The 16,218-nt window shown below is 37.3% G+C and overlaps 1 protein-coding gene across 1 annotated transcript in view; it reads left to right on the forward strand.

The window, feature by feature from the left end:
• Positions 1-1,445: 1,445 nt before the first annotated feature.
• Positions 1,446-16,218, forward strand: part of thsd7bb (thrombospondin, type I, domain containing 7Bb) — a 57,425-nt gene continuing 42,652 nt past the window's right edge. Inside the window, exon 1 of the mRNA XM_084395614.1 lies at positions 1,446-1,565. The gene's annotated coding sequence lies outside the window, so the exon portion shown is untranslated. The remainder of the gene's footprint in view (positions 1,566-16,218) is intronic.

Below are 16,218 nucleotides of genomic sequence, written 5' to 3' on the forward strand. Positions count from 1 at the left end.
GTACATCTGAAGTTCTGTGTAAGAGAAACGCACGATTCCCTGATTCACATTCAGAGTTACATAAAGATGGTATAATAACCAGCAGGCCAGTGGATGATCAAACATGAATCTATGATATGAAATAAACAGATTCATAACACTGTTTATCTTCATATTACACAGATTTGTGTGTGTGAACACATGAACCAGTGTCTATATTATAATTTTTTTCCAGATCTCGAATCAAATCTAGTTCTAAATCACTCATTTATATTTTTATTAAAAGGGCAAATGTTTCCACGCATAATGCTGTGATTTTCTGAATTACTTTTGACATTTTTAAATTACCTATGAGAGGTGTAAAAATATAACTAAAGACATGAATACAAGTGTGTAATACTCCACTCAGGCTGTGAGGCTTTGAGCAGAATAGGAGATCAATGAACTGTGAATGGCTCAGGTCTCAAGGACAAACAGAAGTCTATTCTATATTGAATGAGATGCTGAGTTCTCTGTGAAAAGTTTGTTCTTCATTTGCACTTCAAATAACACACTTACTCTCAAACGAACATACGGCCAGAGCCACATACACACCAGACAATGTTTTATCTATCTATCTATCTATCTATCTATCTATCTATCTATCTATCTATCTATCTATCTATAGTTCTAGTTCTGTCTATCGTTCCATTGTTCTATCTACTACCTTTTTTAATTTTTTTTATTCCATGCATGGTAGAAACAAGCTTCAATAGATCGCCTTTGTGAACCATTGACATTTTTAAAGGTTTCGAAATTAGCTATGGGTTGTTAGGTGGTTAGAAAGTCTCTGAAACTGTGGTCTCTAGAGGATCCTCCAGTGCACTTTTTAAGCTTTAGCAAAAATCATTAGTATGATAGCCAGACGATCATTCATTTTTATGGCATAAACATTTCAGGATGAGTAATCCTTATGATTAAACACCCTGAATCCCAAACTATGAGCAATAGTAAAGCTTGACTTAGAAAGCACCACTAACGATGCATGAAATCTCAACATTTTGATTATTAAGGCAAAGGAGATTAGAATGCTTTCTGTACAAATTCTAACAAGAAATGTTTGTGATCTGATTAAATGTATGAGATTATCACCAGGTTAAACTCTTTAGAGTCCGGTCTTGATTTGCTTTGAATGGCAATCCATTATCTGACAATGAGATAGAGGAAGGGGAGGCGGGGGAGCTGAGTGTTGGAAGAGTGACGGAGAGAGAGAGCGAGCGAGCGAATGAGAGAGAGAGAGAGAGATAGCTAGTGCTGCCAGTGTCCACACACCACACACAATCCCACCTCTCTGTCTCTCTCCTCTCTGCCACTTTATCCTCAGCAAGGGCTTCCCACTGGGATAATATTCTCTATCTGTCTTTCACGCACATTAATCAGTCATTCTCTCGCTCTCTCTTTTCTCTTGCTCATTATTTGACACTTTTTCTCCATCCTCCTCTCTGTCATCTTCCTCCTTCACCTCCCTGTCCTCCTCCTTTATCACTTCTATTCTGCTGCTCACATCATCTCACCGGCTGGAGAACTCACAGGACGCTGGAGGACAGGTAAGGCTCTGTGTGTGTCTGAGAAGTGAAAGACCCTGTGCGTATTTAGATGTTTGACAATTTGATAGATGATAATCTACAATCTTTTCAGTGAGACTTTGTTTTACTGTATATTTCTAATTTTACTGCTCAAAGGCTGCTCTTTTATAGCTTCAGTTATGGTTATCATGGTTCAGGTATCAACTTGTTTTAGGATGCTTTAGGAGAAACCGCCACACATGTGAAAAGTATTCTCATGCACTGTTGGAAGAGTTATGAAATTAATGTAGGCTGCATAGCTCTATAAGTTGCTTTTGGTAGATTTTGATGACAAATGTTTGAGTTCATATTGAGATCTCTGATATTTGATTGCAGAGAATGGTATCTTGGCAAATCTGAGAACATTGTTGAGATCTCTTCTGAAACTCTAGAGGAGACATATGTGAGATTAAGTATTAAAAGGTGATGCATGTCATTTTCCTAATTTCCTAATTTTCTTTTAATATACAAATTAATTTTCAAAAATAAGATTTTGAAAATCAAAATATTCTTTCTTGTTCCAGATTTATGTAAGAGTAGGCAATATGTAGGTTGCTTTCTTGTAAACACTGCGATTCTGTGGTGCTTTTCAATACAATAAGCTGGTTTTTAAATGTCTAGAGTGGCCCGATACCACAACATTGAGTCAACCAATGGCGTATGTTTGGGGGCGGGACTATCTGTTTGAGTGACCTATGGTAGATGGAATAGTGTTCATGGAATTTTGTTTGAAAACGGTCATTATTTTGGTATCACTTTACAACAAGGTCCCATTAGATAACATTAGTAAGTGCATTAACTAACTAATAAGCAATGCGTTTGTTACAGTTTTTATTCATCTTTGGTAATAAAAATACAACTGTTCATTGTTAGTTCATGTTGGCTCAGATTATGAAAGTCCCATTTGCTCTCAGTGCTGTCTAGGAGAAATAATCGAGAATTGAAGAGATCTCCTTTGTGCTTTTTATATGACCATGAGCTATTCCAGTCACAGGTTGTTTTAGGCACGGCAGTCAATAGAAGTTTCTATCAAGCTCGTCAGGCAGTCAATATACTAATTTAGTGAGCCGATAAAGCCTCCCTCCTTTGAGAACAAAGAAGAAAGTGACAAAAACAGCGGGCAGAGATAAACAGACGTTTCTCTTCATGTCTGAAGACATTTATGTGAATCTACGTGGGCAATTTGACCTTGATGGCAATCCGCCCATGTCTCTTTGAGTTATTTAAGTGTTAAACAAAAGTTAAAAGCAGGTGTTTTGGTTACAAGATTTGGTGTGTCATCAGGCTGACTTCATCCTGAATTGTAAAGAGAACTCATCTGAGCATGAGACATATGGCTGCTGTCTTTTCCTGCCCCACTTTTAATTGAATTTTCCACTAAGGTTGAGGCAGGCAAAGAGCTTACCTGTCTTCTGTCATCTGGTCTTCACAGATGGGCTGCTAATGGCTCTAATTTTCAGTTTCACCTCTCTCAAACTAATTTCTTATCTCTTAATATTCCCTCTCTCTTTCCAACTATCTGTCTATCTATCCGTCTGTCTGTCCACCTATCTCTGTCTATAATGTATAACTGTCTATCTAGTATCTATCTATCTATCTATCTATCTATCTATCTGTCTGTCTGTCTGTCTGTCTGTCTGTCTGTCTGTTGTTTTATCTGTCTGACTTTCCTCCTATCACCCTTTCAACTCCTCAACATTTTACATTTTGTTAAATTTTATGTCTTCTATGTCCTTCTTTTTTTCATGTCTCCCTTTGTGCTCCATTCTTCCTTTGTCACTTCCCTTTCTTTTCACACCGGCTGGAATCTTGCTGTCACTTTGACAGATCTATGTTGTGATGGATGTGCGTATGTGTGTGTGTCCATATACAGCCATAAAATATTTGTGCGTCCATTTTATGGCTCAGAGGGTCATGAATTTGGAATGTGCCCATCGTTGCTTTGTTCAGATCCATTGTGAGAGAACAGTGCAGTGTGCATTTGTGACATGAACATGCGATTCCTGTGTTACAAGTGCACATTAGTGACAGAAGATTGAATGAATGTGCTGTGGACTGGAGTGTGTTGTGAGTGTTGTGAGAGTTAAAGCCCATTGCATGATTCATAATTAATGCTATTGTTTTCATAATTTATATGAATGGGTACAGTAGTTGGGGGCACTTAGTCAAAGTTTTTCTGGGGATATTATGTTAATTGCATTGTTTTATTAAAAAGGGGGCAGGAACAGTATATGCGCACTGGTCTTTTGAAAGTTTAAAGGTGCATTTGAATCTAATTGGAGTTTATTTTTGTTCTCAGAGGAAGCATTTATGCTGTTTTTGTCCAGAAATGATTTCAGTTGTGCTGTTGGATTAAATGTCGAATGTGCTGTCATGGTGTGAACCCTGGCTCCTCGCTTGGGTTGTTCCATTCAATAATTAAGGGATGTAATTATAATTAAGGTTATATTTCACAGACTTTTCCAAACATCATTTCTCCTCTGGGAAAAGCATTGATTTAATCTGGGAAGTAGAGTCAGATGAAGTTTTGTAAATTCCTATTTGAAATGGGTGTATGAGAGAGACTAAAGTGTCTGTGCTCGCATGTTTGTGAGAGCGAGCACGACTGTGTGTTGTTTCCTCTCTACGGAAATCAATCCAAACATGGAGTGCCGGAGCACTCATTGCTATTCACACGCGTGTCTGTCTGTATCATATCTTTAAATCTGCTAATTAACCTCATTACGACGCTCAGCCTGCAGGGGATCCAGTATAAACCAAAGCATACGCTCATACATAGATTTGACATAAAACTCCCCAAACTCAAAGGAGACTGCTTCTCCAGTTTAATTATAAAAAGCCCATGATTGAATAATTAATGCTGTTGGGTCGTCCTCAGCATCTCACTAAGCAGAGGCCAAGTGGTCATTGTGGTGCAGCTAGACATGCTCTAAATAATTCCAAACAGGCACAGACCTCTGTAAACTGCGCCTGCCAAAAATTTGACCCTGCAACTAAGATTATACCCTTCACCACACAAACACAAATACAAGCCTTCTGTATGGGTTTACAGACCCTGAATGTGGAACATTACCAAAACATCAGAATTACAGCTCTAAAATCACAAAATGTGGTATAGTAAACCTGTTTGTATTTTGCAGAGCAAATTATGGTGGTCTTCTAGCTTTAGCAGCTTTGTCTTTGTACGCAGTCATATTAATGGCTGAAAATTGCATTTATTCGACAACAGGCTTGACTGATTCTGTGGATCACAACTTTTCAACAACAGGCACTTAGACTATCAAAGTCAGTCCGCAGATAAAAAAAAAAGAAGTAATTTATGGATAAAGACTCTAAATGTGTGTTCACACTTGGCAGGTTTGGTTCGATTAAAACAAACCCTGCACACCAAACAAGAGGACCGAGACCGCTGAAAAGGTGGGTCTCGGTCTTCTTCCAAATGAAATCTCGTGTGGTTCAACAGAAATGAAAGCTTTAGCATAAAGTTCTGCCGGGAAGACTTAATTGTTACGTCACTTTACCTTTCATCTATCCAATCACATATAACACTCATGGTATAAAAGATCGGTACTTACTCATGTTGGAGTTCGCAGATGCTGACGCTCCAATTCACCACCATCCTCCCCACCACCTCCAAGTCGAATCCTTCCCTCCATCCTCCCCATCACCACCACCAGGATGGTCCCTTCCATACCTCACGGGGGTCGACTGCGCCCCTGCCTTGATCTTCAGGCAGGATATGCAGAGTCCGGACCCTCAGATTGCGAGCTACGGACGGGGCCTACGCCAAAGAACTTTATTGCTTGCTGGGTTGTTAATAAATGGATAACTGTCATAGTATTTATTTTCCCGAGTCTTTCTGGTAGAAATATGTACGCAACATGGACCAAAGACATCTAAACGAACCAAAAACAGACCGTGAACGTCACCAGATGCTAAAAAAGACAGAATGCTGAAGCATACCTGTTTTTTCCTCATCATAGGAGTTATGTTGCCCATTACGGTTCGGCACAGGCGTCAGAAATGCCATCCTTGCAGCAGATCTTTTTTGTGTTTATGACGGAGGAATTCCTGCCGCTGTTTGACTCCTTTACACATTTTATAAACTAAACCGCTTAGCGTTTAGATTGGCATTTTTACCACTGAACCTAAAGATACTGAACCTAAAGGAATAGTGATACGTTCACAACCTGATTGGTTGGCTTTTATGACGTATGATTTTGAGACAGAACTTGCCGAACATCCAAAACAATGCTGTGTGCTGGCCAAACTTGCCCGCTCAGTATGTGCGTAGCCGGCATATTATGGTATTTTGACCAGCTGAGAACTCATGAAGAGCTTATAAAATGTGTGAAGGAGTCAAAACAGCTGCAGGAATCCCTCTGTCACACACACAAACGAAGATCTGCTGCGAGGAGACGTGGTTCTGATACCTGTATCAAACTATGATGGGTAACATCGCAACTATGTAGAGAAAAAACAGGTATGCTTGAGCATTCTGTCCTTTTTAGGGTCTCATCTTCCTGTTTTTGGTTGTTTACATATCCTTGGTCCATGTTGCGTTCATATTTAATTCGAACTGCGCCAGAGTTAATTTGGAAGCGGACCGAGCAGATCTTTTCAGCGGTCTCGGTCCTCTTGTTTGGTGTGCACCAGGGTTCGGTTGGCAGCGTTCACACTTATTCAAATGAACTGCACTAACAGAATAATCGCACCAGGGTTTGTTTTAATCAAACCAAACATGCCGAGTGTAAACACCCTTTTTTTGTTGGTCTGGACCAAAAAGATCCAGGAGAACCAAACTGCAAGTGTGCTTTCACACTTAGTTCGATTTTTTTGGTTCGATTTATTGGTCCGTACCAGCATTCGATTGCTCCCCCCTCCCCTTCCCCCTCTGTTCTCTGTTCAAATTATTTTATACACTTTTGTTATTGTAGTTTCCAAAGCGTCAGCACATAATGGCACTTTAGTCTCTCTGCCGCAAATGTACTACAAATTCTCTAAAGAACGCAGGAGTCCATTTCTGTTGAAGGCAAGTAGAAATGACATAAACATTTTGCTTGTAGTGTGTCAGTCACGCTTGTCAGGAAAGGGAGTGAGAACACATACAAGCTCAAAAATTTTCGAATCATACATCATCAATAGTGGTTCACGATTTAGTACGATTGCGTTCATATCAGCAGTGAACCATATGGCAGTTCACATGAATGGTTCGGTTCGCGGGTGCGCACCAGAGTATCCAAATGAACTCTTGACTTCAATCAAACCCATGTGCGCACCAAATGTACTAGTGTGAAAGCACCTTAAATTAGCATTTTGAAGAAAAGCGGTTATAATCGCAAGCTTTCTGGACATAATTTTGTTCCTCATTACAGAAAGTAGCAATGAAAAAGGTTATGTTCTTGTAGCGTTTTGCTAGCAATGGTTGTGGTTTTGATTCTCAGGGAACCTTGATGAAAGAATATCTTGAATGTGCTACCACTTTTATTACAGGTACAACCTTCATGTGAGAAAAATAAACCTGTGTTTGCTTTAAAGACAAGTTATACAAAGTGCAGTCAGGGAACTGAAGCCCATGGTCGAGCATTATGGTAGTTTGTGCTTCTCCAGTCTCTTGGTTTATTTGATCACTGATTTGATTTACAGCACACTTGAAGGTTCCTGGTATCAGGCATCGTATGAGAAAGTCTCAGTGCAAAAATAAATTGTTGGTGAGTGAGAATGATTTACAGTAGACAGGCACATCTAAAGCAGTGCAGTGTGGTCGACATTTCCATTTGCATCAGTTGATTCCTCACTGCAAAAAAATATTGTTAAATTTGCGGTATAAACAAGCAGCTTGTGGTTGCCTTAAATTCACCATAAAAAATATGGTAACTATGTTTCAGGTATTACAGGATGGCCTATATATTTTATAGCTTAGAACAATATATTTCATTAAGTGATATAATGTTAATATACCAAACTACTTGAACTGTTAAATCAGTTAAATAGATTCCTTCTTTGAATGTTCTTTTACTGTTTTTCCACTGTAAATTATGTTAATTAATAGTTTATATGTGCAAAAAACATGCATTTGACAGTATTTTACAGTAAAACGACATATAATGTGATTGTAAACATTTAACTGGTTTCCACCGTACATAACTGTGCATCAATTAACAGGGTTTTACTGGAGCATTTTACTTTTTACAGTGTAAGATGCACTGGTAGATTTATCCACTTTTAGCGGAATTTTCAAAATAAAAATTCTTTAAAGAAGATTTATTGAAACGCGTAGACGCAGGGACGTGACTCTTTAATACAACATAATTAGATAATTCATTTTTGGAAGCTGTGAAAGTAATGTGTTTCATTTTTTATCACACCATAATGTGTAGAAAGTGTACCTTTAAGCTGCATATTTTTAAACACCAATTTTTTCACTCACCAATTTTGCATGCAGTAAATATATGGTTTGCTGCTTGCAGAATAGACAGTTTTCTTGATTATAATGGAAGCAATTTTGTTGCTTCACATTGCTCACTTCTCATGCAGAGCAGGTACCATATGCACCTTTTAGGGTTAGATAAGGTATACAGAGGGGTACCTTACCTTTCAGGGTACACCAGTGACAAGTGGTTGTACCCCTCAAGTTACATTTTTTGCACAATATTTTTTTGAGATGCATTTCTCAGCCGTAAGATTGAATGGAACATACACATTTACAAGTTTACGCTGTCCTATTATACAGTTGTCTTTTTTTATCATTCTAATTGAATGTTACTAACCAGACACCAGTATTCAGCTGTTTGGTCTCAAAGCTGTGGAACTTCCGATGGAGAGGTCCAGGACTTTGTGAAACTAGTGAAGTTGTGCTATAGAGTCTGAGAACTTCAGAAATAATCCTAGTGATGCTAAAAAGACATCAAAGGACTGACAGCAGCTGGTCGTGTCCGGCCCTTCAAAGTGTGTAAAGCATCTGAAGTTTGGCAGAGATTGCGTGTCCACAGTGGCAAACACCGATGATTTTTAGAAGCAACCTAGTGACTTCAGACAACCCAATGTATGTCAATGGGATTAATCGGACATCACATGAGCTGTTGATATTCTGGTAGGCCTGTAACCATGTTTTTTATTTGATTTCATTTCATTTCAATTTATTCCTGAGCATGTATACATCCTTGTATTCCTGCACCTGTCACTACGATCAGAAGGACCGCTTCCAAATCTATCAGTAACGCACTGTCTTATCTCTCATAAACCCGCAGCGTTCACAGATAAAAGAAGAAAGCTTTATAAAAACATGGTTAAAGTGTCGACATTTGTCTGAGAGTTTCTCTCTGTTGTTTCAAATGAGAGTTGAGACAGTGACTCCAGCTCTCAAAGATCCTGAGCCCAGTTTGCAGCCTCGCGGCTAAGAATCACAATGGGACTATGAAGATGAAAGAAAAGACAATCAAAGACAACTCAAAAACATGTTGAGTTTGCTTTAAGTGAATCACTTTGAAACCCACTTTTCGGTCTGTTTTTTATGCAGAATCTCTCATTAGTGTGGCACACATGAAAACTGTATTTCAATCTGTGTGGAAAATTAGCTCAAAGACTAATAGACTCTCTCTCTCTCTCTATCTCTCTCTCTCGATCTGTCTCTTCAGTTCTGCAGCAGTTAGTCTTTGCTGTTTGTCCAATGTTGTTTTATTGAATGACTGATGCTGTCACTGAGAGGTCCTCAATATGGCAGTTTGCTCAGTTTCATCTCAGCTATAGGAGAAGAAGGCATAGTTTCTGATGCACTTGAACAAGGTTCAATATGAGATTTTTGCTGCACTGGCCAATGGTAAATTTACCTGCTATAAATCTTCCTCACTGGCCACAAAATTGTATTTTACATCATTTTTTAATATTAAAGCAATATTTTCTTGCCTCAGGCAATGCAATTTTTCCTCTGTTTTCTCCAGTGAATGTTACCATGTGACTCGCAGCATCATAAATGAGATCTCTACTGAAACTATATCTGATACATGATTGTGTTGCTCATATTTTCATGTTGGTGGTTTAATACTTGTTTGGTCTTAAAGCAGTCAGGTACATTATTATATTTTTTATTTTATTACTAATTATTTGTATTATTATTTATTATTATTAATATTGCACAATATTACATTACTACATAAACTGTAAAATTTGTGTTAATAAACCAATAATAATAATAATAATAATAATAGTATGTTTATACTATTTTCACTGAGATGAATAAAGACACAAATCCTAGCATTTGTTCTTCAGCGACGATGACGAAAACAACAATGATGATAATAATAATACTACTAATAATAGTAATAACATAATAATATAATTATAAATTATTTTTTTTATTATTATTATTGGTTCAAAATATTACATTACTAAATATTAAATTACACTTAAAATAATAATAATAATACATTATAATTTATTATAGATAAATGATGTTAGAAGACTGACAAGTCCTAGCATGTTTTCTTTAGTAGAAACGAGTAGAAGGTTTTGATGTTTTGTCTTGTGTTCTTTTCTTTTCTTTTTCTTTTTTTATAAATGGTTTGTCATTTACATCAGTGTCAGACTATCAGTCGGAACAGTTTTAATTAAACCATACATTATTTGCAGTTTCTTTTAAAGTGACTGGCCGATTGAAGAATAACTTTGAAATATTCGCCAAAGCTAAATTTGGTGCCTAAGATTGCAATTTTTGGACCTTTTTTTTTATATGTAGTGGACTGTATTGAAGCCTGAAAGCCAATCTCAAAGCCCTTGCATGTATCTGTAATTGAAATCACTCCATTTTTCATACACTTTCCCAATTAAAGGTCTACACCTGCATCCTGTTTAAGTCCTAGCTTTCTCCAGCCACCAAGGAAATTACACGAACAGATGTTCAATCCAGCTCGCATTTGAACCCTATATAAAGTACATTTTATTGATTCTTTCATTTCCACTTGGGTTCATAAGTGTTTTTGCGACCGTTTCCAGCTGAGCCGGAGCTGGTTTGGCCATAGCTGCCATATGCTTTCTGCTGCAGAGCTCGGGTCCACAGCAGGGTCTGTGTCCTAATTGAAGTGTAATTGACTCAACAGCAGGGAAGGTCAGTTTGTCACAGAGCACTGCTTACAGTGTGCCGTCAAGCCTGTTACCTGATCCAGCCAGTAATGACTCATGCCACGTCTCACAGAGACTCTTTTTACAAGATGAAACAGGAAATTGATGCACATATTTATGAACGCACACACCGAATTAGAGAAAACTTGCACACTCTGTGACATGTGGATTAACATTGACACTAAAGTAATAACCTAATGTAGGTGACGCCATTGACTCTTGGGTGTCTGTTTTCTAATGCGAACATACTATTTGGAGACAGCAGGGATTTACTCTACTCACTATCTGGTTCTATTACACATGCAGTATGTTCTTTTTGGGGGTTGGAATGCAGACATTTATTTAAAATATATTTAAAATATATTATTTCATTGTCATTTTTTTTATTAATATTTTTTTTCTTTTTTTTATTCTTTAATTTATTTAATTTACACTATTATTCAAAAGGCCAGTGAGAGGTTTTGGGCACACTTTAGATTAGGGTCCAATTCTCACTAACTACTAATTACGACTTTTGCCTCAATAAACTCATAATTACTGCTTATTAGTAGTTAGTAAGGTAGTTGTTAAGGTATTAGGTATTTGATTAAGGGATGCAGAATATGGTCTTACAGAATAAGGCATTATTATGTGCTTTATAAGTACTAAACAGCCAATATCCTAGTAATATGCATGCTAATAAGCAATAAGTAATAGTGAGAATTGGACCCTAAACTAAAGTGTTGTTTTTTTGTTTGTTTTTTTAAGAAATTAATACTCATCCAGGATGCATTAAATCAAAAGTAAAAGGTTTTTTTTTTTTTTTTGAACTTGCTATTCGTCAAAGAATCCTGAAAGAAACTGCATCAAGATTTCCTCAAAAATATTAAGCAGCACAACTGTTTTCAACATTGATAATAAAACAATTATTTAAAACCTGTATTTAATAAACTGTAAAAAACTGAGTAATTGCTACTGAAAATCTGGCTTGGCATGACAGGAATAAATTACATTTTAAAATATATTAAAATAGAAAACAGTTCATTTTAAATAGTAATAATATTTCACAATATTTCTGTTCTTTTTTGGATCAAGAACTTCTTTCAAAAACATAAAAAAAATCAACCCTGAAACTTGTGAAAATTCTTAAATATCATGGACATTTGTTTTTTGCTCCAGACTAAAACCTATCATCTACAAAATCTTTCTTTTAACAGTGCAATTCAGTAGGCAATGTGTTTGCATTGTGTGAAAGAGCACTGTTAAATGCCAAACTTGAAAGATCTTTTAGAAGTCGCTCTCTTCATTAAAGTAACCAATGCATTTACTCGTTAATTATCCTGATAGAGAAAAAAAGTATAAGATTCACAAAGAGACAACATCTGCGAGAGCAGCCGCTGCGATAACGCAAGATTAGCTCAGTTGTCCTCCAGGTTAATTACTACAATACTGTTGAAGTAAAGGTTAAACAAAGGTGAGTCATGTTGGCATTTAACTTGGATTTCCTCCACACCTGAAGCGTGAACATTTGAGTCAACTCTAAAGCTCAAGCACGGGAGACGTTACAAAGGAAGGATGCATTTTAACACGGGAGTTAAATGTTTTAAATGAGAAAGCGTTCCAAGGGTGGCATTATGAAAATGTCATTGCACTTCTAGCAGGTGAAATGTGATTTCAAGAAGTGAGACGTCCTGCAAACCCAGCTGAAAATTGCCATGGCAATGAATGCTTGTTATTCCTATGATTAAAGCTGCAGAAAGACTTCTAAATGCATGCATATATATATATTAAAACGACTGAAAGAGACCGCCTGGAATAGACCTCTTATATTAGGAAGGGGGAATTGTTGTTTCCCATTGGCTTAATGATGCCTGTATGCTGGAGATTAAGATAAATTTGTTCATTATTCTTTTCTTTACACCCTCTTGACCCTCAAAACAGAGCTGAAGATTTCTAGGTTTAATGAAAAGGATGCACCCATTTAATCAGCCAAACAAACTATTTGATTAAACTTTTCAGTGAATACTTGAGCCGCGCAATTCCTCAAATCAGTCCGCCCTTCTTGAAAAATTAGTGTTTTAATCAGGCAGTCATTTGTAGATCGCTACTTCTACTTTATGTGTGTGTGTGTGTGCATTGGAGTCTGCACATGTGAGAGCCCGTGAGTGAATGGAGCCCTGTCGAAACTGATTAGCTTTGTAATTACTCTCCAGTCTCCGGTCAGCGCTAACAGACATGTTTAATGCTATGCGTCAATCTACAGTCTCACGATGGAACGAGCAGGGAATTCTAAGATAACAGCACTTGGAGGAAAGGAGCGCAGAACTGTGTCTCAAAGCTCACTTTAGTTGTGACAGGCCTTTCAAACTGAATGACAAAGCCAAGGCAGCTAAGCAAATGCGGACGCAGTCAGTGTTATGCTGAATGGAATGTGATTTACATTTTTGGATGGGAATTGGAGTGATATGGGGATTATGGGAAAGGGAAGAGACAGATGTGGAGAAAGAAGAGGAATTATCTCTCAGAAACATCAGGGGAAATGCAGTGGAAAGTAATGGAGCTGAGTAGCTAACAAACATGAGGCTAGTAAAGAGTCTTGGACGCAGAAATAAGAGCTGTTTAGACTATATATTGCAGCCAGTGAACCTTCAGTAAAATCAGGGGTGTGTTTGTTTTTAAATGTCGGTATAAAGTTTTATATATATATACACTTTCACCTTAAAACTTTAGTGACTGGATGTCTCATCATCATTATATATTTGCAGAAGGTGTCCAGCTTCTCAGGCTTGTTTCACATGTTTTTTTACAGTTAACTACGCGAAGTGATATGGAACTGTGATGCGGTCAAATAATACAGTAAAAGAAAAAAGTAATATGAGAAATAATATTACAGTTTAAAATAACTTTTAAAATAAGTCTTTAGTGTCACATGATCCTTCAGAAATCATTCCAATATGCTGATTTGATGCTCAAGATACATTTGTTATTATCAATGTTGAAAACGGTTGTGCTGTTTAATACTTTTTATTAAAACTGTGATCTATTTTAATGTGTTTTTTTGTTGAATAGAAAGTTCAAAAGAACAGCATTTATTTGAAATAGAATTTTTTTGGTAACATTATATGTCTTTACTTTTTCACTTTTGACCCCATATATAATATAAAAATAATATAAAATATAATATAATATAAATTATGTATATGTCAGATATTATTTTGAAAATATTCTCTAAACTCTTAATTTTATAACTTTTTTTTTTATTCTATTTTTTTTTTTTATTATTATATATATATTTTTTGACTTTTTTAATTTAATGTCATTTAATTTCATTAATTTTTTTTTATTTTTTTTATTACAATTCCGCACTATAGTGTACTGTACCATACCATAGCATGGTATGCCATACAATACTGTTCTATTCCAAATCAAAATCTATCACTGTTCTATCATCCAATACCATACACACTTGTTGAAGTATTGATGGAGATGTACACAAACCGAAAGAAACACACAAACACACACTGTATTTAGTTCCACTCTTAGAGGACTTCTCTCATACCGACGGTTAATTGACAACGGTTTGCCTGAAAGAGATGTTCCAGTGGAGATCCACAATTAGTAAGTGAAGTTTGGAGTTTATTGTCTCTGTAATTTAGTCATTCGGAAAAAAAAACACAATTACACTGGTACATAAAAAAAATCTCTATGCAGTATTTTGTCACCATCTCTCCTGCTCTTCATCACCTTCTGTCTGTTCACTCTTTCCCTCCTTTTCAACCTTGTTCTCTCCCCTAAGTAACGGATTTGACATGGCGGGAATGTGGCAGACATAATTTAGCTGAGTGGAATCAGCCGCGGCTCTTTGTGTCCTGTTCATCTCTTTAAATGTTCTCCTTGAGCAGAGCACACGCTTCATCCAGTCAGCTCTAACGAGTGCCAATGAATTCCCTTCAAGAGACTGCATGGACATTTTTCCCCCTCAGGAAGGAGTTTATATGTGCCTTAGAGACAGAAGAATAAAACGAGACAAGAGGGAGAGAAACAGATACAGAGGAAGGATTTCACAGGTTTAGCTTCCGTGTAAATGCGTTCAGTGTCTCCAAGGAGGTATTCTTCTCCTAGATTTCTCACTTCCTCTGACTGATTGTGCTAAAACTTCTATACAGAAATGCTGAAACCAACATCTAGGTAATGAAACACATCTGGATCTGTGGCTGGACGTTAATTAGTACTAATCAGCAAAATAGAGGTTCTGTTGTGTGCTAGACAAGGAAGGATTTTATAAAACGACTTTATACATTTGTATATATTATTGCTTCCTTTTTGATTATTTAGGAGATTTCACCAATTTTGACTCATCGTTTCATTGGCAGGTCTTGTCTGGCCACCTATGTTATTTTCTTGATCAGGTTAACCCTAATTTTGCAGACATGAGATATGTTCCTAAATTCATTTTAAATTCAGTCTAAAAAAAACTGTTTTTCTGAAGCATTTAGAAATAGAAATTAATTCAATATTTGTTAAAATTAAATTATTTTCAACTCAAGACCGACTTCAAAAACAGACACAAAACTGTAATTTAAAATACATCAAGACAACTTCACATAACAAATACACTCACCTAAAGGATTATTAGGAACACCATACTAATACTGTGTTTGACCCCCTTTCACCTTCAGAACTGCCTTAATTCTACGTGGCATTGATTCAACAAGGTGCTGAAAGCATTCTTTAGAAATGTTGGCCCATATTGATAGGATAGCATCTTGCAGTTGATGGAGATTTGTGGGATGCACATCCAGGGCACGAAGCTCCCGTTCCACCACATCCCAAAGATGCTCTGTTGGGTTGAGATCTGGTGACTGTGGGGGCCATTTTAGTACAGTGAACTCATTGTCATGTTCAAGAAACCAATTTGAAATGATTCGAGCTTTGTGACATGGTGCATTATCCTGCTGGAAGTAGCCATCAGAGGATGGGTACATGGTGGTCATAAAGGGATGGACATGGTCAGAAACAATGCTCAGGTAGGCCGTGGCATTTAAACGATGCCCAATTGGCACTAAGGGGCCTAAAGTGTGCCAAGAAAACATCCCCCACACCATTACACCACCACCACCAGCCTGCACAGTGGTAACAAGGCATGATGGATCCATGTTCTCATTCTGTTTACGCCAAATTCTGACTCTACCATCTGAATGTCTCAACAGAAATCGAGACTCATCAGACCGGCAACATTTTTCCAGTCTTCAACTGTCCAATTTTGGTGAGCTCGTGCAAATTGTAGCCTCTTTTTCCTATTTGTAGTGGAGATGAGTGGTACCCGGTGGGGTCTTCTGCTGTTGTAGCCCATCCGCCTCAAGGTTGTGCGTGTTGTGGCTTCACAAATGCTTTGCTGCATACCTCGGTTGTAACGAGTGGTTATTTCAGTCAAAGTTGCTCTTCTATCAGCTTGAATCAGTCGGCCCATTCTCCTCTGACCTCTAGCATCAACAAGGCATTTTCGCCCACAGGACTGCCGCATACTGGATGTTTTTCC

The sequence above is a fragment of the Rutilus rutilus genome (genome assembly GCF_951802725.1).
Source record: "Rutilus rutilus genome assembly, chromosome: 22".
NCBI classification, from domain to species: Eukaryota; Metazoa; Chordata; class Actinopteri; order Cypriniformes; family Leuciscidae; genus Rutilus; species Rutilus rutilus.